The sequence below is a fragment of the Triticum dicoccoides genome, chromosome 7B (assembly GCF_002162155.2).
Source record: "Triticum dicoccoides isolate Atlit2015 ecotype Zavitan chromosome 7B, WEW_v2.0, whole genome shotgun sequence".
Lineage (NCBI taxonomy): Eukaryota > Viridiplantae > Streptophyta > Magnoliopsida > Poales > Poaceae > Triticum > Triticum dicoccoides.
In genome coordinates this window covers 462,141,418-462,165,935 of record NC_041393.1, presented here as the reverse complement: position 1 = coordinate 462,165,935, position 24,518 = coordinate 462,141,418, and the positions used below count along the sequence as shown (strand labels likewise).

The following is a 24,518-nucleotide window of genomic DNA, read 5'->3' as shown; positions in this document are numbered from 1 at the left end:
ATTTACATGATCTTTACAACCAAAATGCGTCACTGTGTATGAAAGAACAAATATTTATGGAATTGTACAGAATTTATTTACATATTCATCATAGCAAAGATGTGTCATTCTGCTTCAAACAAATTGATGTTGATTTGAGCTAATAATACATGACCATTGTAGCACTTACAGGAGGAACTCAATAATATTTTTTATAGCGGAAGGAGGAACTCAACAATTCAACAACTTTTTGATTGACCAACTTATATGACATGGACTTTTTCTAATAATTGTTCCATTTAGTTTTTTTAACGGTTGTACATTACACTAAGATTCGTTTTGTTTCTATTAAAATGATGCTGATTTGAGCTAATAATTTCTATATGTACATGAGCATGGTAACAAGTACATGAGTAACTCAAAGAACCATGGTATAAGTTTCTAAATCAGTAACTTTTTTGATTGGCCAATTATATAGCATGTATGACCGTGAAGAGTTTTTAATAGCTACTAATGGACCCGTTGCGCCAAATGGCGCAGAGGCACGCTAAAGCCATGTCCGCAATGGAAAAAAAATCATGATTTAATCCCCTCTAATAGAAAACATGATGAATTATTGTGTACGATAAGATGAATATACACATTTTAACTTGATAGTAGAGAGTCATCTAAAACTAAATATATGTCTGAACAAACACACACACACACACACACACACACACACACACACACACACACACACACACACACACACAACACACACCCGCTGAGTAGGTTGTATAGAGTCCTAACGCAGAGACCCGCTGAATCCATATGCAAATTATCAAAGCCTGCTGTCTTGCTCCCTCCATTATGCTCCAAATGACCAGAGATAAAAACGTTCAGAGTTTTCCTTTTTCTTTTGCTCACCCTGCATTCTTGACCTAGCATCCTACCACCAGACGTGAAGATCAAGATCAAGATAAGCAGGAGTGACCTCGTTTTGGAATCATTCTAAAACTAAAAAGTACTTAAAGGCCATCAATCGAAAAGAACACAAAATTCTTAAGTACTGACTGAGGCATCTCTATGTAAATCTGGACGAGAGACAAAAATCAATGACATCACAACATAAAACAGGATAGAGAAATTCATCCAAATCACAGACACGCTGGCTGTGCGTATGAGTCAAATGTATAAAGAAATAAGACCGAGAGGCCAACTCGCTGCTATTTCAATGCACACAAAGCCGTATCTTGTACAAATATACAAAATAGCCACAATTTCTGAATAAGATGGATCATAATTCTAATAAATTATTCGATGGAAGCTTTGATTGTAAAACAAACAAAAATGTTATATCTTGCTGTCGTTTGAGGTTTCATAATTGGAGAAGAAAAACAGTCTTTAACCAACATACAACACCATTGGAATGAAAAATATGGGGGGTTCCTCTTGTCATGCTCGTTCTGGCTCATCTTGGGAGATGAGCGAACACCTTGACTGTATGAACCGTGCACACACACGGCAGCTGGCCTGGTTGTACCCCTCCGACCTGACAACATGCCTCGAGTACTCGCTCAGGGTGCCCCTGCTGGTCTGGTTCCGGACATGGCTCAGGAAGAAGATGCCGGCTGGTAGCATGGGGTGTCAGGGATCTTCAAACACAAAGGGCCGGTTGGCCCAGCCCTGCTAGGTCTTGAACGCCTGCAGCACCAAAGGTGAGTAATCCTCTCCGTTACTAAAAAATGTGTTGAGGACAGCAGAAAAGAAATGTCCAGCATATCTGCCACTACTTTTTCCTGGAGATGCCACCACCTATTGTGAAGTTTAATATCAATGGACCAATACTCATTTCAAACTGCAAAAATAGAATGCCGACAGAGGCCAATGATATTCAACTATCTAACAAAGTCACGAGTTAAAAAGATGAAGGCAAGAATATGGAAACATCTGCACGGTTTGAGTACAGTTCAAACAAAACCTACATATCTATACACACACACACACACACACACACACACACATAGGTAGCCATATGGAGCTGTAAACCAAGACAGAGGCACACAAGGCAGAATATCGAACAGTGACAAAGGAACATCAAAGCAACACTAAAGAGTGTTCTAAAAAAAGTAACACTAAAGAGAGAAAATAGCAAAGAGGAAGGAAGCTTTTCTTTGTCCAAATAACTTCATATTTGGTGCTAAAGTTATCAATTCATCTTAGAAGAAGAAATCCATCATCAGAGGAAAACATGTACAGAACTGGAAAGCTAATTCCAAAACCAAACTTAAAATGGGAGCTAATTATTTATGTGCACTGAATCCATATAAAAACCAATGATCATTCTCTCTCTGAAAAGAAGTAACTTCATGAGGGGTGGTGTTTTTCATACCTGAATGGAATCCTTGCACACACGAGAGCAAAGCTGATATAAAAAATACTTTCTGTAGCGCGGGGTAGCAGTAGTACAACATAGATATAATGTAAAGACAAAACCAGGGAGACCACATAGCCATGTGAGAGATGACATAGGAATTGAGAAAATATAATAGGACCAAAATCTAGCACATTCTTTCAAAGATATCCTGAAGTTGTTTAGAAAATTTGTCTTCATATTTTCACTACAAAAACGCTAATTAAATCAAATCGTGAGCTGCACTACTGATCATTAAATAAGCAGCAGTGCAACACTCCATCAGCCAACCACCTAGACATCCAAAATTAGGATTTTAAATGAGATCCTTCGTTGAAAGGTGAGAACCTGTCATTGTTCAATTGACATGTTCAGGCCCAATTTAATTTAGTTATTCTTGTCGGTGTCTTCAAAGCATTATCAATGTATAAGATGGAAGGTACTAAGTTAGCAAACTGACATGCTAACGTAAATATTTCTACTGGCAATCAGACAAATCACGCAAGTAAGCAATATAAAAGAGTATCGTAGATGATAAATCACGCATGTAAGAAATATGAAGTGCAGGTTTCTGTACACTTAGCACTTCTCATTTTCTACATAGAAAGGTCCAATCAGATATTCAGATGTCCCAACAACAGTATATGTTTCGAAGGCCAAAAATGCTTATTTTCATTATTGTACTGTCTAAAGCATTCTTCATGGAGATAATCATGATATGTGATCATGCAGAAATTATTTTGCCTTTTGAAAAAATTGGTTTTAGTTGAAAATATATACATTCTAACTCTCTCAAGTAGTACTAAAACATGCTCTCGTACAATGGTCAATCATAAAAGGTCGCTTAATAAATCATTTAAAATTCCACCAAACTTCTCGATGATTATCTCAGGGTGCTCAATATACTACTCCTTCAAGGCATGCAACCAAATAGATAAACGTGTTACAGAGAAGCATCATCAGTGGGATATAGTACTACACTGACACACAATTCATAGTTTTTTAGTATTGCTGGGTTGGTACAGTATCCCAGTGTTAATGTATATACGGTGGAAGTTTAGGAATGAGTTCACTTCTTTAACAAAATAGGAAAAGTGTGGCCTATAAAATGCAAGAAAGTAAACTGATGGGCAGGGAACCATTATTTAAATTCCCATGGTGAATTTCCTACAAAAGTCTGCAGCAGGAACGCACATGACAGAACACAAAAGCCATGTATATAAAATATACAGATAACATGTATGAGAGGAAGTTGTCATCCATACACTTAACTTCGCTATATAAATCATGTCTAGTTCCTCAATAGGTCAAAAGAGGTATGAGAGGAAGTTGTCATCCATACGCTTAACTTCGCTATATAAATCATGTCCAGTTCCTCAATAGGCCAAAAGATGTCACCGGATAATAAAGAACTTCTTGAGAGCACATACCATGCCCTCCAACAGCAGATCCTTGCAAACTTAACTGCTCCAACATGAATATGTGCATACCTTTGAGTAGTTACCTTCCTTCAGGATCAACGCTTTGAGATCCATTGACTGCTTGTCTTGCCAACTGCTTCCAGTAGTTACCCTCCTGCTAGTAAAAAGATCAAGCCAGACAACCAATGTGCTAAGCTTCACAGAGAAACATGATCCAAATACATTGCCATAGAGAAGAAAAAACAATACAGACAAAAACAATAATCAAAAGAAAATATAGCTTAAAGAGAAAGCACAAACCTTGATAAGCAAAACAGCAAACGATAAACAAGCGGCAGTTTAGAAGACCAGGCAACAACATCACCTGTAAAACAGAAGAACGCAATCGAGTAAGGATGCTCCATTTTTATGTAGTATGTACATATCCATGATTTACAGATGCTGAAGCTAGACCGTGAAGGCTACTTTCTTAATTTACACTTGCAGTATCACATACCAAAATGGATGCAGTTTTTACATGGAGTAATTAGACTGTTAAAAAGAAAATGTAAATCTAAAGATGCTAGAACATATGAATGTTGTTTAACCTGTGAAATATTGATCCAAGAGCATACCGTTGGCTCTGCGCCTCTGCCTGCTCTTAAGTAAGGTTTGTGTTTCAATTCCAAAGGCTTTGGTTTCAGTGTACGATCATTTTGCGTCATCAGCAAAATTATATCAAATTTGCACTTTGTCAGCAGTCTTTAAGAGGCAACTGTTACATGGATGAACTTTACGTAATTCAAACAAGCTACTGTTTCTACTTGTCAATACAACGATTTTAAAGAAATTGAAGGTGGGAGGAGAGCAAGTTGAAGAAATTTTAATCCTACGGATGAAACCGAATAGTCGAGAGACCTACCAAGCCATTCCCGAGTAAAGAATTTTGTTGCACACATTCATATCATCTCTATCCTAAGTAGTCTACAAAAGTGTGGCCTAACATGCAGTTAGAAGAAAACGATTATAAGTATTTCCAAACCAGAAAGCCGGTGTAATATCTTGTAACAAAAATATATCAAAACCACGCCCGATTTAACCTTCATGATATTTTTATCAAACCATCAAATACACAACAACAAATAAGTACTCCATCGTTCCAAAATTATTGGCGTGGTTTTAGCCAAGTAGAAATCACTGAGACACAATTGGTGGATCAAATTTTTAAATGGTGAACCAACCACCAATCATATTTGTATTTTCCCAATTTCATGCTCTGTAGCTCATACACTGAATAAGGTTAATTACAGGGTCAGTCATCTAAGGGTATCCTTATTAGCTTAAATATTTAGAGTGTTATGCTAAAGACCTAACAGCACTCAGTAAAGGTTAATTACAGAAGTAGGAAACAGCAGTAAGAACAATGGGGGCTGGGATCCAGTCATATAGTTCATCAATCTTGATAAACACAATCCCTCGCAAGAACAAGACCATGTAAATAAAGTGGCGACCAAACTGGGTTGGACTCGAAGAAAATTTAGGAAGCTCAGCAACAGCAAAGCCCACCGATATCACATAAGGGTGCTAGAAAATCCAACCGATGGTGGGTTTTTTTTGCAGGTAAACAACAGCAGCAGGCCAGAAGCTGTTGTGAGGAAATTCAGTACCAGCCAGATACAATACCCAAAAGTTTCTACCATTTCTTAATGCACACTTAAAATAAAAACAGACATCAGAAGATCATATTAATGCACAATAGAGGATAACCAGAATAGCAGGGCAAAGCCATACGACTCCGCCATCATGCCGAAGTCAGGCCAGCCAATAAGGACCAGGAAAAGTATGACCCCGAAAGCAATTGAACCCTGCACATTAAGGTGATCTTGTTAGCTCATAACTGAACTGGAACTGAACAATTTGGATACATGATAATTCTAGGCCTGCATTGTTACATGTACATGGCCTTGCGATTCTTGGGCTTTGTGAAGAACTGTATTAGATGGATCCATATCCATAATTAGCATTGTATGAACTGCAGTTTTCTTCCAAATCAGCAGGATGGATCCATATCCAGCGCAGCAAGATGGATCCATATCCATTGGCGTTGTATGAACCGCAGTTTTCTTCATTAAATCTAGACTGAGAATTGAACAAATTTGCTTCCCTGTACGACAAAGAGATATATCAGGGGAAGAGAGAGAGCACGGAAAAGGAGCGGGGAAGTACCCGCGCTTGGAGGGGAGGTTGACCTCGCCAGCGTCCAGCCGTGGGGGTGATGAGGAGCACGTGGACGACGGCGGCCCTCGACCAAAAGAACGGCGGCGGTGACAGATCGGATGGCCTGGGGCTGCCATTGTCAACACCTAGCTTGCCGTCCTCGTCGGGCGGGGAAGCATCGAGCCGCGGTGCTGCTCATGTAGGCACGGCCCGGGGCGACTGGATTCAGGGCATGAAGCTCCTGCCCATCCCCTTCCCCGTCGTTCCTCTACCTCCCTTCCTGGCGCTGGATCGAATCGAGCACCCCAGCCGTCACCCTTTGCCCCCGCAGGCCACCGCCGCTACCGGAGACGCTCACCGCCGCGCCGCACGCCTCGGATCCGGCGGGAACCTCTACTCCTCCACCTTCTAGCGAGAAGACCCTGGCAGCTTGTTGCGTCCTCCACGTCGGCTTCCTGCCCAGAGGCTCGCCAACGGGGGTCTCCTGGCTCACGATGGCGGCCGTCCCCTGACCACTTGCGCGGCGGCTTCCTCGCGGTGACGTGGTCGTCGGACAGAGAGGAGCGAGGCGGAACAGCGGCGGCGGCGGCTGGCGAGGAAGGATGGAGGAGGAGGAGGGAGTGTGGCGCTGCGGGGCTTGGGAGGCTAGGGTTTATGTGGTGGGGCCGTGGGGGTTGGGGACCTGCGCCACTTGAGACGAGACGCGGTGCGGGCGTGCGGGGCTGTCTGGCGAATCCCTCTTGCACACGAGCGCAGCTGACCCAGCCAATACGAAGGCGAGACGAGCCCACCCGTCATTGGGCAGGAAAAACAACCGCAGGGTGAAAACAAGATTTACCAGGAGGTGAAGATCTGACGGCTCAGACGCAAAACGAGGACGATCTAATGGCCAGGAAGGCAGCAAACCGGGGGATCACCGAGGAGCCAAGTTGGCTAGCAACCTTATATGTTAGAATAGGTAATGGCAACACGCACATGGTCAATGATTTCAGAAGGTTCTGTAAATTGTCCAGTTGACCAATGTTTTAAGATGTCAATGCACATTGGATTTTTGTAATAGAGTTTTCTTATACTACCATAATGAACACAGTTTTAGACCTATCTTCTAGACATCCATGGTCCTCCCGAAAATATTCACTCTATACTTAATACATATGTTTAAGGTGCACGGTCTTACAATCTCTAGATTGCCTTCCAGATGCCCAGATGCTCAAGGAATGTCTTGGTATAGCTGAAAATAAATTGTGTGGCAAGAATATCATAGCTTTCTTATATTTACATGTATGGATAATATTGAAGCATGCATCATGCTTACGTGGTAGCCTCAAATTAGAAAGAATTGAATCAAGGTATGCAAGGAAATGTACACAGCTCTGACTGACATCTTTTTTTCCGGTTCAGTATGTTTTCCTTATATCTTACAAACATTTTGTGTGACCATGTTCAAGAGCACCGGTGAATAATGGAATCTGAAATGGATACACGTACATGAGGTAGAAAGACATACGTGTATTCTCTAGGATTTACATCGAAGTGAAGTTGTAGTACTGTATTGATAAGTCTGAGCTTAAGTGATGAGGTACCATAGACCGTTGGCTAAGCCAAGATGGCTCGGGTATATAGAAACTACTACATGATATTGTTGTATAAGGCATTTTTAGGTGCTTATTTTTAGTTTCGCCAGTCGTTGGTGCTTAAGATAGCATGCATCGTCTTTTCAAGTTAGCCACAAATTTAGAATTATTGAAAATGATTCTAGGTATGTACGGAAATGTATGAAGCTTCGACTCGCATCCCCTTTATCAGTTCAGTATGCTTAAAAACTGCACCGTTGTTCTGAGTGACCATGTTCATGTTACATGTTCGCCTTACACTGGCATTTATCCTATTGTGGTTCTTTCCCTCTCTCTGATATACAATGTAGCAATATGTTTCTTTCTATGGTTGATAAATCATCATTCCACATTTTTCTACCGATAAGAGCATATGTGAAGAATATAATTTCAAATGCAATCAAATGTGCATGTGAGGTAGCAAATCATACATGTCTACTACGAGATTTAAATTGCAGGAAGTTGTCGTACCAAACTGACATATATGAGGCTTAAGTGATGAGGTATTATGCAGCATTCTCTATGCTTAACCTACATTTATCCAACACAATTATATTTTTGGGTTACTTTTCCAGTCAAGGTAGTGTATTGGCTCTCAAGAAACTTTCTCTACAACTTTTGCTAAGAACTTATCTGCTAATTATGTGTTTGTAAATTAGTAATTTTGTATTTTTAACTATGACAAGGTAGAATATTATTTTGACCTGATTGCATTCATTGTATCATTAATTAGGATCCTACCTGCGACCACTTTCTAGTATTTCTCTTGGTGGATCTCAGTTTCTCTTCCAACCGCACAGTAGAAATGTACTGATATATGTGGGTTCCAACATAAATAATTTGGTCTTATGGATAGGGTAGAAATACAGTGTGCATAGGGCTTTTCAGATGGTTTGTAGCCTGCCATATTATTCTCGCATTACCTACATGTTATGAACATAATGGCTTCTTTCTGCAGTCATTCTTGCAATTTTTTGTTTCACTTATTAATCTACAAAATTTTATCTACTGCAGTGCCAAGCTTCACCTATGTTTTAAGAAGGTGAGCTAATTATTTTTGTCAGTTACTTCCGTTCTGATATGCAGTCCCGCATCACTAATTCATGACTGCAACTACTTTTGTTTTCTTTTAATTCCATGCAAGTTGATCTTTGCACGGATCCTCCAAATTTTATTGGCAGTAATGTTTCTCACTTCGTCACATTTGTCTTTAAGTGGCTGACATAAGTATGTGCTTGACTCTTTCGTATAGTTCGCTACATTTTGTTACAGATAGATTTGAATTACTAATTTTGATTTGCATTTAGTTTTTAACGCCTCAAACTGTACTCCTTATTTGTGCACCCATTGGTGATCAATTGTATCACCACTCTACTTTTCCACAGTATGAGAGACAAATGAAGCAATTCTTTCAGATGCTTGCGAAGGTTATATTTAGCTTCGGCTAACTTCAGTTGGATAATCCATGTTGTTCATGTTGTCTGAGAATAGTATCTATAAGATATTCATATAACATCTTTATCTGATTAAGTTACCTATTTTAAGCAGATCGGCATTTCAAATTCCAGAATGTAAAGGTTGAGCTTATGATCAATGGCGGATCTAGGATTTGAAAACAGGGTGTCCTCCTAAAAAAATTGACAACAAATATGACATTGTGAACGTTCTAACTAACTACCAATACCACAGAAATAGATCGATATGGTCTTACAAACATACTAAAATTGTCAATTAAGTCTCAGTTTTGCATAGAAGACTTAGAGACAATCTAACTAATTTACTTAATATCAATTATAAATTCATAGTAATATAATTCAACACAAATTATGTACTGAGTAGTACAGAGAAGAGCAAACCCTCGAATCAAAACTTGGTAATCGCCAAATGGGTAGTGGACGAGCTGAACTGGTACCTCAAATCAACACGGATGGTTGCTGGCTGCCTGCGGTCGAGCGCCGACGTGCGGATTGGGCGCCGGCGCCAGCGCCGGCTTGCAGGGGCACGACTGCGCAGTTGAGGTGGCGCGGCCGCCGTCGAGCCCCAAACACCGAGCGGACGGGACGGACAGGCTGTGGTCCTGGGCGCCCAACGATCGGCTACACAGGCGGGGACGGCGAGCGACGAGCGAGCAAGTCAGCAAGATGGCGAAATCCGGAGGTCGCGAAAGGAAGCGAGCGGCTGGCTCGATGCGTCGGTGGCTGGGTCTGGAACTCCCTACTCTGGTCTCTGGATGTGTCTCAGCGGCCAGGGGCAATCCTGGCTGCGTGAATTTTTTTCTCAGCCTGGGCAGAGGGTCATGAATAGCTATTGGGCTTTTATTTTATTTTGCTGGCCCATATTGAATCAGATAGGCTGGTCCAAAATTCCAGGGTGGGCCTAGCTTCCTTCATATCAATTTTACACACGTCAGAACATCCCTATGAAATTTGTTTTAGCCAGAGACATTCATAATATGATATTTCACCTTTCGTATTAATTGTATTGTAAGATCGAAAGTTTTCATTCATTTCTATATCAAGAAAACAGCAAGTTATAATGAGCTTAGGAAATAATATAATTGCAATTCCGGTCATATGTATGTTCCGTATTTTGTGATCTTTTGCCCCCTCCCCCCTCCTTCCCTCCCCGCCGCCGTCGGCGACGCTCGCCGCCGGGCCTGGCCCGGGCGACGCCGGCGGCGGCAGCCCCCTCGCAATTCCCCTCTTGGCTCTCCTCCGGCGCGGGGCGGAGCGGGCTGGGGTGTGTCCCTAGGCGGCGGCGGTCCGGCGTGGCGGTGGGGTCCTGGCGCTGCGCGGGCCGATGGCTGGGCGGTGGCGTCGCCGTTGGCGGCGGGGTAGCGCGGTTGTGCGGTCTGGCAGCCGCTCGGCCAAGATCTGGGCCCGGGCGGGCTGGCGGTGGGGTGCGGCTGCGGCGCGTCCTCCAGGAGGCGGGGGCGAGGTGACGAGCGGCAGGGTGCTGGCGGCGCCATCGCCGGTTTGCTGCAGCGTGGTGGCGGGGCTTAGCGGGCCCGTTTCGGGCCTGGCCGGGCCAGGGGTGGCCTGGCATGCTCTGTTGTCGTGTCTGGACGGCTACCGCAACGGTGTCAGAGGTTCTAGCCTCCCGCACGACAGCGGTGGAGGTGGTTCCCTCCCATTCGGCTTCGGTGTTGCTACTCCCACCGCGGGGCGCTTCTCTCTGGTCCTCTTGGCCTCGTGTTGGTGTCCGCAGTACCGCGATGACGCATGGTGGTGGGCGGCGGTCTGGCTGGTCGGCTCCAGTCCGTTGGGCGGTGGGGATGGAGTGCGGGAGAAATCCTTGCCGATTCTTCGGCTCCGATGCGGTGACACCCGCGGGTGCCACCATCCCTTCCTGGAGGGTGTCGGTGATATCCATCCCCCGCCTCCCTTCGCGTGCTGGGGGAAACTCTAGGACATGTCCGGGCAGCAGCGTCGTCGGTGTCGCATTCCTTCTTGGAGGTGTTGCTTGGTACGTGGTGGTTCGGAGCCTCGGGTTGTGGTGGTTTGTTTCTGGAGGGTGTAGCGGTGGCGGGTCATCCGCGCTTTGTCAAGCTGTCGTTGTTGGCATTTATTTCTTCTTCCTTTTCTTTTAGGCTTATTTGTGCTGTTCGCCACAGCGATCCTTGTATCGGTGTTGGTTGCTTTGAAACACAAAGCGGGGAAAATCCCTTTTTCAGTATAAGTACTGCATATGATTATACCAATTTTTGTACTCGATGATTGAACCATGGCCGTACACAAGTAATGGTAGGAAAATCTAACCTGAACATGTTTAAAAGTGTCCCCTACCTGGGGTACTTACGCTAAAAATGACAATAAAAGTAGAACTACCCATTTTGAGAAACACACACACATGGAATGCTAGCACGCGCAACAGCATGAGTTGATGAACAAACTATTCATTATAAGGACTGAGAGAGAGTCATGAAGGCAGAGACAAGAGTCCCCCACGAGCCCTCCCCTCGCGTCGCCCCCGCTCGGGCGACTCGGGCGGGATCACAAACCCTAGCCGCCGGGGGCTCCCCATCCTTCCATCCCTCCCTCCGCCGCCGCCGAAGGACGCCGCCGGCCTATAGACCGGGGGCTGACAGCGGTGGCGGGGGCCTTCCCTCTCTCCCGTGCCATGGGGGCGGTGCGGAGCCCCGCGGCGTGGGTGGCACGCCGATCTGGCCTCGGTGGCGCGGCGGGCCTACCTTCCAGCGGCGGCGCGGCGGCTGCCTCGACCTAGGGCGGCGATGGTGGCGGGTGCGGCGGTCGGCCTTGCTTCGGGCAGCGGCCTTGGCGGCGCCGGGTCTGCGGCGACAAACCATCTGACCTCGGATCGGCGGTGGCGGCATGGAGAGCCTGGTGGTTGGGTCGGCACCATGCTTGGTGTGCCCTCCGGACATATCTGATCTGGCCGGTGCGGCTTGCTCGATGTGCGGCGGCTCAGATCGGCGACGACCCGTGCACACGATGCTTGATGGAGGTTCTTCGAGCGGATCCGGGTGAAAACCTCGTGCTCGGCTTGATGCCAAGACCGGCGTTGGTGGCACCCTTTTGTGTCATTACCTTCTTGAAGGCATCTCCGTGGAGAAGCTCCAGACCTCTATCCGCTACCTCCGGGGGAAACCCTAGATTAGTAGATCGGATGACGGCGGCGTGTTGGTGTCGTTTCCTCCTTGGGGGCGTCATTCTTGGAGGCGTACACGGGATCGAGGGACCAGTGGGCAGCTTTTTTGGTGGAGCGGTGCTTCATCCTACATATTGATGACGGTGAATCTCGGCGGCGTGGTGCAATGGAGACTCGGCGCCCGATGCGTGGTGATGGACTCGTGCAGGAGGAGGCAGTTGTCTGGCGTCATGGCGGCATCGATGGCAGAGTGGCCTAACAAGGCAGAAGCCTCAATATCTGCTTTGAAGACGGACCTATGGAAGATGGTGGCGACAACACATGTGAGTGCGTCAGACCAGTTTATGCCCCAGACCTGGTATGTGGCTCGGCTAGGGCTTCTGGCTTTTGATGATAGGCTTAGGTGAGTGGTGTGGGTATTTGGCCTAGGTAGCACCCCTTCATCATATGGATAGGAGAGTGGCATATGTTGCGATGATGGCGGATTCAGGCATATTGCTGTAATACTTTTAAGGTCCTCGAGAATAATCAATAAAGTGGCCGTATGCATCTTCCAGATGCAGAGGCCGGGGGTCATCCTCCTTTTTTTAAAAAAATAAGGACTGGGAGAGTATTTTAGCAATGACCGGTGAATGAACACTGGATTATGTTGCCATACAGGGATAACAAGTGAGATAATTGAAGTAAGGTGAAAAAGTGAAAAATACAAGGAAGTAACTAGAGACATGCCATTGCACCACTAAAAGAACACTAAAAGAACAAGATTTCTATATGACCAATAAGAAAAACTACTTTTAGATACACACAATTGATGCTTACACCGGAATACTGTTCACACGGTAAATGCTTAAAATTCTTACATTGTTGGCTAAAATCCGGACAAAAATTATTGATGCTAATAGACCATTGGATAAGAAACCAAGTGAAAAATACAAAAAAAGAATATTACGAAATCTATGTTGTACATGACAAACAAAGGAGCATATTGAGTCATGTATTATGCCTTATCTTATTACATAAGGACTGTACCAACAACTTCAGGAATTAATAGAAGTCATGCAAAATAAGATCTCACAATGTTTATATCTGAAAATTATAGATGTACCGTATATATCTAAGAAATCTAAGGAAATCTCAAATATAAAGCACCGAATATACACCCATATAAATATAACAACACATAAAAATCTAAGGGGCAAGGGTGATGATGAAGAAACCCTCCATGATCGTTGACCCTACGGCAGAGTGCCGAAAAAGGCCCCTAGATTGGATCCCGTGGTTCTGGAACTTGTAGCGGCTGGAATTGTGTTTCGTCGACTCTCCTAGGGTTTTGGGGATTTTAGAGTATTTATAGAGGCAAAGGTCGGTGGACAAGCTTCCCTTGGGCCCCACTACCCACCAGGGCGCGCTTGGGCCTTCTGGCGCGCCCTGGTGCCTAGTGGGCCCCACGGGTCTCCTCTCGTGCACTTCTTTGGCTCCCTAGGTGTCTTCTGTTCAGAAAAAAAATCTCCAAAAAGCTTCGTGGTATTTGGACTTCGTTTGGTATTGATATTCTGCAAAGTAAAAAAACAAGCAAAAAATAGCAACTGGCGCTGGGCACTATGTCAATAGGTTAGTCCCAAAAAATGATATAAAGTTGCTAGTAAATGAGTATAAAACATCCAAGAATGATACTTTAATAACATGGAACTGTTGGGTTTCGTAGTAATTTCAAAAATTTCCTACGCGCACACAGGATCATGTGATGCATAGCAACGAGAGGAGAGTGTTGTCTACGTACCCAACGCAGACCGACTGCGGAAGCGATGACACGACGTAGAGGAAGTAGTCGTACGTCTTCACGATCCAACCGATCAAGCACCGAAACTACGGCACCTCCGAGTTCGAGCACACGTTCAGCTCGATGACGATCCCCGGACTCCGATCCAGCAAAGTGTCGGGGAAGAGTTTCGTCAGCACGACGGCGTGGTGACGATCTTGATGAACTACAGCAGCAGGGCTTCGCCTAAACTCCGCTACAGTATTATTGAGGAATATGGTGGCAGGGGGCACCGCACACGGCTAAGGAATCGATCACGTGGATCAACTTGTGTCAACTTGTGTGTTTAGAGGTGCCCCTGCCTCCGTATATAAAGGAGCCAAGGGGGGAGGAGGCGCCGGCCAGGAGGAGGTGGCGCAGGAGGAGTCCTACTCCTACCGGGAGTAGGACTCCCCCCCCCCAATCCTATTCCAACTAGGATTCCCAAGGGGGAAAGAGGGAGAGGGGTGGCCGGCCACCTCTCCTAGTCCTAATAGGACTAGGGGAAGGGGGGAGGCGCGCAGCCCCCTTGGGCTGCCCCTTTCTCCTTTCCACTAAGGCCCATGATGGCCCATATGGCTCCCGGGGGGTTCCGGTAACCTCCCGGTAACCCGGTAAAATCCCGATTTCACCCGGAACACTTCCGATGTCCAAACATAGGCTTCCAATATATCAATCTTTATGTCTCGACCATTTCGAGACTCCTCGTCATGTCCGTGATCACATCCGGGACTCCGAACAACCTTCGGTACATCAAAATGCATAAACTCATAATATAACTGTCATCGTAACCTTAAGCGTGCGGACCCTACGGGTTCGAGAACAATGTAGACATGACCGAGACACGTCTCTGGTCAATAACCAATAGCGGGACCTGGATGCCGATATTGGCTCCTACATATTCTACGAAGATCTTTATCGGTCAGACCGCATAACAACATACGTTGTTCCCTTTGTCATCGGTATGTTACTTGCCCGAGATTCGATCGTCGGTATCCAATACCTAGTTCAATCTCGTTACCGGCAAGTCTCTTTACTCGTTCCGTAATACATCATCTCACAACTAACATATTAGTTGTAATGCTTGCAAGGCTTATGTGATGTGTATTACCGAGAGGGCCCAGAGATACCTCTCCGACAATCGGAGTGACAAATCCTAATCTCGAAATACGCCAACCCAACATCGACCATTGGAGACACCTGTAGTACTCCTTTATAATCACCCAGTTACGTTGTGACGTTTGGTAGTACCCAAAGTGTTCCTCCGGTAAACGGGAGTTGCATAATCTCATAGTCATAGGAACATGGATAAGTCATGAAGAAAGCAATAGCAACATACTAAACGATCGGGTGCTAAGCTAATGGAATGGGTCATGTCAATCAGATCATTCTACTAATGATGTGACCTTGTTAATCAAATAACAACTTATTGTTCATGGTTAGGAAACATAACCATCTTTGATTAACGAGCTAGTCAAGTAGAGGCATACTAGTGACACTCTGTTTGTCTATGTATTCACACATGTATTATGTTTCCGGTAAATACAATTCTAGCATGAATAATAAACATTTATCATGATTATAAGGAAATAAATAATAACTTTATTATTGTCTCTAGGGCATATTTCCTTCAGTCTCCCACTTGCACTAGAGTCAATAATCTAGATTACACTGTAATGAATCTAACACCCATGGAGCTTTGGTGCTGATCATGTTTTGCTCGTGGAAGAGGCTTAGTCAACGGGTCTGCAACATTCAGATCCGTATGTATCTTGCAAATCTCTATGTCTCCCATCTGGACTAGATCCCGGATGGAGTTGAAGCGTCTCTTGATGTGTTTGGTCCTTTTGTGAAATCTGGATTCCTTTGCCAAGGCAATTGCACCAGTATTGTCACAAAAGATTTTCATTGGACCCGATGCACTAGGTATGACACCTAGATCGGATATGAACTCCTTCATCCAGACTCCTTCATTTGCTGCTTCCGAAGCAGCTATGTATTCCGCTTCACATGTAGATCCCGCTACGACGCTTTGTTTAGAACTGCACCAACTGACAGCTCCACCGTTTAATGTAAACACGTATCCGGTTTGCGATTTAGAATCGTCGGATCAGTGTCAAAGCTTGCATCAACGTAACCTTTTACGATGAGCTCTTTGTCACTTCCATATACGAGAAACATATCCTTAGTCCTTTTCAGGTATTTCAGGATGTTCTTGACCGCTGTCCAGTGATCCATTCCTGGATTACTTTGGTACCTCCCTGCTAAACTTATAGCAAGGCACACATCAGGTCTGGTACACAGCATTGCATACATGATAGAGCCTATGGCTGATGCATAGGGAACGTCTTTCATATTCTCTCTATCTTCTGCAGTGGTCGGGCATTGAGTCTTACTCAATTTCACACCTTGTAACACAGGCAAGAACCCTTTCTTTGCTTGATCCATTTTGAACTTCTTCAAAATTTTGTCAAGGTATGTGCTTTGTGAAAGTCCAATTAAGCGTCTTGATCTATCTCTATAGATCTTAATGCCTAATATGTAAGCAGCTTCACCGAGGTCTTTCATTGAAAAACTTTTATTCAAGTATCCCTTTATGCTATCCAGAAATTCTATATCATTTCCAATCAGTAATATGTCATCCACATATAATATCAGAAATGCTACAGAGCTCCCACTCACTTTCTTGTAAATACAGGCTTCTCCGAAAGTCTGTATAAAACCAAATGCTTTGATCACACTAAAAAATGTTTATTCCAACTCTGAGAGGCTTGCACCAGTCCATAAATGGATCGCTGGAGCTTGCACACTTTGTTAGCTTCCTTTGGATTGACAAAACCTTCTGGTTGCATCATATACAACTCTTCTTCCAGGAATCCATTCAGGAATGCAGTTTTGACATCCATTTGCCAAATTTCATAATCATAAAATGCGGCAATTGCTAACATGATTCGGACGGACTTTAAGCATCGCTACGGGTGAGAAGGTCTCATCGTAGTCAATTCCTTGAACTTGCCGAAAACCTTTTGCGACAAGTCGAGCTTTGTAGACAGTAACATTACCATCAGCGTCAGTCTTCTTCTTAAAGATCCATTTATTCTCAATCGCTTGCCGATCATCGGGCAAGTCAACCAAAGTCCATACTTTGTTCTCATACATGGATCCCATCTCAGATTTCATGGCTTCTAGCCACTTTGCGGAATCTGGGCTCACCATCGCTTCTTCATAGTTCGTAGGTTCATCATGATCTAGTAGCATGACCTCCAGAACAGGATTACCGTACCACTCTAGTGCGGATCTTACTCTGGTTGATCTACGAAGTTCAGTAGTATCTTGATCTGAAGTTTCATGATCATTATCATTGGCTTCCTCACTAACTGGTGTAGGTGTCACTGAAACAGTTTTCTGTGATGAACTACTTTCCAGTAAGGGAGTAGGTACAGTTACCTCGTCAAGTTCTACTTTCCTCCCACTCACTTCTTTCGAGAGAAACTCCTTCTCTAGAAATGATCCATTCTTAGCAACAAATGTTTTGCCTTCGGATCTGTGATAGAAGGTGTACCCAACAGTTTCCTTTGGGTATCCTATGAATACACATTTCTCCGATTTGGGTTCGAGCTTATCAGGTTGAAGCTTTTTCACATAAGCATCGCAGCCCCAAACTTTAAGAAACGACAACTTTGGTTTCTTGCCAAACCATAGTTCATAAGGCGTCGTCTCAACGGATTTTGATGGTGCCCTATTTAACGTGAATGCGGCCATCTCTAAAGCATATCCCCAAAATGATAGCGGTAAATCTGTAAGAGACATCATAGATCGCACCATATCTAGTAAAGTACGATTACGACGTTCGGACACACCATTACGCTGTGGTGTTCCGGGGGGCGTGAGTTGCGAAACTATTCCACAGTTTTTCAAATGTACACCAAACTCGTAACTCAAATATTCTCCTCCACGATCAGATCGTAGAAACTTTATTTTCTTGTTACGATGATTTTCAACTTCACTCTGAAATTCTTTGAACTTCACGACGTAGAGGAAGTAGTCGTACGTCTTCACGATCCAACCGATCAAGCACCGAAACTACGGCACCTCCGAGTTCGAGCACACGTTCAGCTCGATGACGATCCCCGGACTCCGATCCAGCAAAGTGTCGGGGAAGAGTTTCGTCAGCACGACGGCGTGGTGATGATCTTGATGAATTACAGCAGCAGGGCTTCGCCTAAACTCCGCTACAGTATTATCGAGGAATATGGTGGCAGGGGGCACCGCACACGGCTAAGGAATCGATCACGTGGATCAACTTGTGTCAACTTGTGTGTTTAGAGGTGCCCCTGCCTCCGTATATAAAGGAGGAGAGGAGGGGAGGCTGGCCGGCCAAAGAGGGAGGCGCAGGAGAGTCCTACTCCCTCTGGGAGTAGGATTCCTCCCCCCAATCCTAGTCCAACTAGGATTCCTCGGAGGGGAAGGGAGAGAGGGGGGCCGGCCACCTTCTCCTAGTCCTAATAGGACTAGGGGAGGGGAAAGAGGCGCAGCCACCTTGGGCTGCCCCTTTCTCCTTTCCACTAAGGCCCATGATGGCCCATATGGCTCCCGGGGGGTTCCGGTAACCTCCCGGTAACCCGGTAAAATCCCGATTTCACCCGGAACACTTCCGATGTCCAAACATAGGCTTCCAATATATCAATCTTTACGTCTAGACCATTTCGAGACTCCTCGTCATGTCCGTGATCACATCCGGGACTCCGAACAACCTTCGGTACATCAAAATGCATAAACTCATAATATAATTGTCATCGGTATGTTACTTGCCCGAGATTCGATCGTCGGTATCCAATACCTAGTTCAATCTCGTTAACGGCAAGTCTCTTTACTCGTTCCGTAATACATCATCTCACAACTAACATATTAGTTGTAATGCTTGCAAGGCTTATGTGATGTGTATTACCGAGAGGGCCCAGAGATACCTCTCCGACAATCGGAGTGACAAATCCAAATCTCGAAATACGCCAACCCAACATCGACCATTGGAGACACCTGTAGTACTCCTTTATAATCACCCATTTACGTTGTGACGTTTGGTAGTACCCAAAGTGTTCCTCCGGTAAACGGGAGTTGCATAATCTCATAGTCGTAGGAACATGTATAAGTCATGAAGAAAGCAATAGCAACATACTAAACGATCAGGTGCTAAGCTAATGGAATGGGTCATGTCAATCAGATCATTCTACTAATGATGTGACCTCGTTAATCAAATAACAACTCATTGTTCATGGTTAGGAAACATAACCATCTTTGATTAACGAGCTAGTCAAGTAGAGGCATACTAGTGACACTCTGTTTGTCTATGTATTCACACATGTATTATGTTTCCGGAAAATACAATTCTAGCATGAATAATAAACATTTATCATGATTATAAGGAAATAAATAATAACTTTATTATTGCCTCTAGGGCATATTTCCTTCAGTCTCCCACTTGCACTAGAGTCAATAATCTAGATTACACTGTAATGAATCTAACACCCATGGAGCTTTGGTGCTGATCATGTTTTGCTCGTGGAAGAGGCTTAGTCAACGGGTCTGGAATATTCAGATCCGTATGTATCTTGTAAATCTCTATGTCTCCCACCTGGACTAGATCCCGGATGGAGTTGAAGCGTCTCTTGATGTGTTTGGTCCTTTTGTGAAATCTGGATTCCTTTGCCAAGGCAATTGCACCAGTATTGTCACAAAAGATTTTCATTGGACCCGATGCACTAGGTATGACACCTAGATCGGATATGAACTCCTTCATCCAGACTCCTTCATTTGCTGCTTCCGAAGCAGCTATGTATTCCGCTTCACATGTAGATCCCGCTACGACGCTTTGTTTAGAACTGCACCAACTGACAGCTCCACCGTTTAATGTAAACACGTATCCGGTTTGCGATTTTGAATCGTCCGGATCAGTGTCAAAGCTTGCATCAACGTAACCTTTTACGATGAGCTCTTTGTCACTTCTATATACGAGAAACATATCCTTAGTCCTTTTCAGGTATTTCAGGATGTTCTTGACCGCTGTCCAGTGATCCATTCCTGGATTACTTTGGTACCTCCCTGCTAAACTTATAGCAAGGCACACATCAGGTCTGGTACACAGCATTGCATACATGATAGAGCCTATGGCTGATGCATAGGGAACATCTTTCATATTCTCTCTATCTTCTGCAGTGGTCGGGCATTGAGTCTTACTCAATTTCACACCTTGTAACACAGGCAAGAACCCTTTCTTTGCTTGATCCATTTTGAATTTCTTCAAAATTTTGTCAAGGTATGTGCTTTGTGAAAGTCCAATTAAGCGTCTTGATCTGTCTCTATAGATCTTAATGCCTAATATGTAAGCAGCTTCACCGAGGTCTTTCATTGAAAAACTTTTATTCAAGTATCCCTTTATGCTATCCAGAAATTTTATATCATTTCCAATCAGTAATATGTCATCCACATATAATATCAGAAATGCTACAGAGCTCCCACTCACTTTCTTGTAAATACAGGCTTCTCCAAAAGTCTGTATAAAACCAAATGCTTTGATCACACTATCAAAACGTTTATTCCAACTCCGAGAGGCTTGCACCAGTCCATAAATGGATCGCTGGAGCTTGCACACTTTGTTAGCTCCCTTTGGATCGACAAAACCTTCTGGTTGCATCATATACAACTCTTCTTTCAGGAATCCATTCAGGAATGCAGTTTTGACATCCATTTGCCAAATTTCATAATCATAAAATGCGGCAATTGCTAACATGATTCGGACGGACTTAAGCATCGCTACGGGTGAGAAGGTCTCATCGTAGTCAATTCCTTGAACTTGCCGAAAACCTTTTGCGACAAGTCGAGCTTTGTAGACAGTAACATTACCATCAGCGTCAGTCTTCTTCTTAAAGATCCATTTATTCTCAATCGCTTGCCGATCATCGGGCAAGTCAACCAAAGTCCATACTTTGTTCTCATACATGGATCCCATCTCAGATTTCATGGCTTCTAGCCACTTTGCGGAATCTGGGCTCACCATCGCTTCTTCATAGTTCGTAGGTTCATCATGATCTAGTAGCATGACCTCCAGAACAGGATTACCGTACCACTCTGGTGCGGATCTTACTCTGGTTGATCTACGCGGTTCAGTAGTATCTTGATCTGAAGTTTCATGATCATTATCATTGGCTTCCTCACTAACTGGTGTAGGTGTCACTGAAACAGTTTTCTGTGATGAACTACTTTCCAGTAAGGGAGCAGGTACAGTTACCTCGTCAAGTTCTACTTTCCTCCCACTCACTTCTTTCGAGAGAAACTCCTTCTCTAGAAATGATCCATTCTTAGCAACGAATGTTTTGCCTTCGGATCTGTGATAGAAGGTGTACCCAACAGTTTCCTTTGGGTATCCTATGAAGACACATTTCTCCGATTTAGGTTCGAGCTTATCAGGTTGAAGCTTTTTCACATAAGCATCACAGCCCCAAACTTTAAGAAACGACAACTTTGGTTTCTTGCCAAACCACAGTTCATAAGGCGTCGTCTCAACGGATTTTGATGGTGCCCTATTTAACGTGAATGCGGCCGTCTTTAAAGCATATCCCCAAAATGATAGCGGTAAATCAGTAAGAGACATCATAGATCGCACCATATCTAGTAAAGTACGATTACGACGTTCGGACACACCATTACGCTGTGGTGTTCCGGGTGGCGTGAGTTGCGAAACTATTCCACAGTTTTTCAAATGTACACCAAACTCGTAACTCAAATATTCTCCTCCACGATCAGATCGTAGAAACTTTATTTTCTTGTTACGATGATTTTCAACTTCACTCTGAAATTCTTTGAACTTTTCAAATGTTTCAGACTTATGTTTCATTAAGTAAATATACCCATATCTGCTTAAATCATCTGTGAAGGTGAGAAAATAACGATATCCGCCACGAGCCTCAATATTCATCGGGCCACATACATCGGTATGTATGATTTCCAACAAATCTGTTGCTCTCTCCATAGAACCGGAGAACGGTGTTTTAGTCATCTTGCCCAAGAGGCACGGTTCGCAAGTACCAAGTGATTCATAATCAAGTGGTTCCAAAAGTCCATCGGTATGGAGTTTCTTCATGCGCTTTATACCGATATGACCTAAACGACAGTGCCACAAAAAAGTTGCACTTTCATTATCAACTCTGCATCTTTTGGCTTCAACATTATGAATATGTGTATTACTACTATCGAGATTCAATAAAAATAGACCACTCTTCAAGGGTGCATGACCATAAAAGATATTACTCATATAAATAGAACAACCATTATTCTCTGATTTAAATGAATAACCGTCTCGCATTAAACAAGATCCAGATATAATGTTCATGCTCAACGCTGGCACCAAATAACAATTACTTAGGTCTAATATTAATCCTGAAGGTAGATGTAGAGGTAGCGTGCCGACTGCGATCACATCGACTTTGGAACCGTTTCCCACGCGCATCGTCACCTCGTCCTTTGCCAGTGCCCGCTTATTCTGTAGTCCCTGTTTCGAGTTGCAAATATTAGCAACAGAACCAGTATCAAATACCCAGGTGCTACTGCGAGCTCTAGTAAGGTACACATCAATAACATGTATATCACATATACCTTTGTTCACCTTGCCATCCTTCTTATCCGCCAAATACTTGGGGCAGTTCCGCTTCCAGTGACCAGTCTGCTTGCAGTAGAAGCACTCAGTTTCAGGCTTAGGTCCAGACTTAGGTTTCTTCTCTTGAGCAGCAACTTGCTTGCCGTTCTTCTTGAAGTTCCCCTTTTTCTTCCCTTTGCCCTTTTTCTTGAAACTAGTGGTCTTGTTAACCATCAACACTTGATGCTCCTTTTTGATTTCTACCTCCGCAGCTTTCAGCATTGCGAAGAGCTCGGGAATAGTCTTGTTCATCCCTTGCATATTATAGTTCATTACGAAGCTCTTGTAGCTTGGTGGCAGTGATTGGAGAATTTTGTCGATGACGCAATCATCCGGAAGATTAACTCCCAATTGAATCAAGTGATTATTATACCCAGACATTTTGAGTATATGCTCACTGACAGAACTGTTCTCCTCCATCTTGCAGCTATAGAACTTATTGGAGACTTCATATCTCTCAATCCGGGCATTTGCTTGAAATATTAACTTCAACTCCTGGAACATCTCATATGCTCCATGACGTTCAAAACGTCGTTGAAGTCCCGATTCTAAGCCGTAAAGCATGGCACACTGAACTATCGAGTAGTCATCAGCTTTGCTCTGCCAGACGTTCATAACATCTGGCGTTGCTCCAGCAGCAGGCCTGGCACTCAGCGGTGCTTCCAGGACGTAATTCTTCTGTGCAGCAATGAGGATAATCCTCAAGTTACGGACCCAGTCCGTGTAATTGCTACCATCATCTTTCAACTTTGCTTTCTCAAGGAACGCATTAAAATTCAACGGAACAACAGCACGAGCCATCTATCTACAAACAACATAAACAAGCAAGATACTATCAGGTACTAAGTTCATGATAAATTTAAGTTCAATTAATCATATTACTTAAGAACTCCCACTTAGATAGACATCCCTCTAATCCTCTAAGTGATTACGTGATCCAAATCAACTAAACCATAACCGATCATCACGTGAGATGGAGTAGTTTTCAATGGTGAACATCGTTATGTTGATCATATCTACTATATGATTCACGCTCGACCTTTCGGTCTCCGTGTTCCGAGGCCATATCTGCATATGCTAGGCTCGTCAAGTTTAACCTGAGTATTCTGCGTGTGCAAAAACTGGCTTGCACCCGTTGTAGATGGACGTAGAGCTTATCACACCCGATCATCACGTGGTGTCTGGGCACGACGAACTTTGGCAACGGTGCATACTCAGGGAGAACACTTCTTGATAATTTAATGAGAGATCATCTTATAATGCTACCGTCAATTAAAGCAAGATAAGATGCATAAAAAGATAAACATCACATGCAATCAATATAAGTGATATGATATGGCCATCATCATCTCGCGCTTGTGATCTCCATCTCCGAAGCACCGTCATGATCACCATCGTCACCGGCGCGACACCTTGATCTCCATCGTAGCATCGTTGTCGTCTCGCCAATCTTATGCTTTCACGACTATCACTACCGTTTAGTAATAAAGTTAAGCATTACATCGCGATTGCATTGCATACAATAAAGCGACAACCATATGGCTCCTGCCAGTTGCCGATAACTTGGTTACAAAACATGATCATCTCATACAATAAAATTCAGCATCATGCCTTGACCATATCACATCACAACATGCCCTGCAAAAACAAGTTAGACGTCCTCTACTTTGTTGTTGCAATTTTTTACGTGGCTGCTACGGGCTTAAGTAAGAACCAATCTCACCTACGCATCAAAACCACAACGATAGTTTGTCAAATAGACTCCGTTTTAACCTTCGCAAGGACCAGGCGTAGCCATACTTGGTTCAACTAAAGTTGG

The 24,518-nt window shown here is 44.0% G+C and overlaps 1 long non-coding RNA gene across 4 annotated transcripts; it reads right to left on the bottom strand.

Annotated features, from left to right (window-relative positions):
- Window positions 1–1,261: 1,261 nt before the first annotated feature.
- On the bottom strand, window positions 1,262–9,835 carry LOC119336963. 4 transcript variants are annotated; one of them, XR_005162937.1, is made up of 3 exons: window positions 5,727–9,835; window positions 4,096–5,639; window positions 1,262–3,949 (listed from the first exon to the last, which is right to left on the bottom strand). It is a non-coding gene; the product is annotated as an uncharacterized LOC119336963 (long non-coding RNA). The 4 variants fall into 4 exon arrangements; XR_005162938.1 differs by having other exon boundaries at window positions 5,733–9,835; XR_005162936.1 differs by having other exon boundaries at window positions 4,096–5,938; window positions 6,024–9,835.
- Window positions 9,836–24,518: the final 14,683 nt, after the last annotated feature.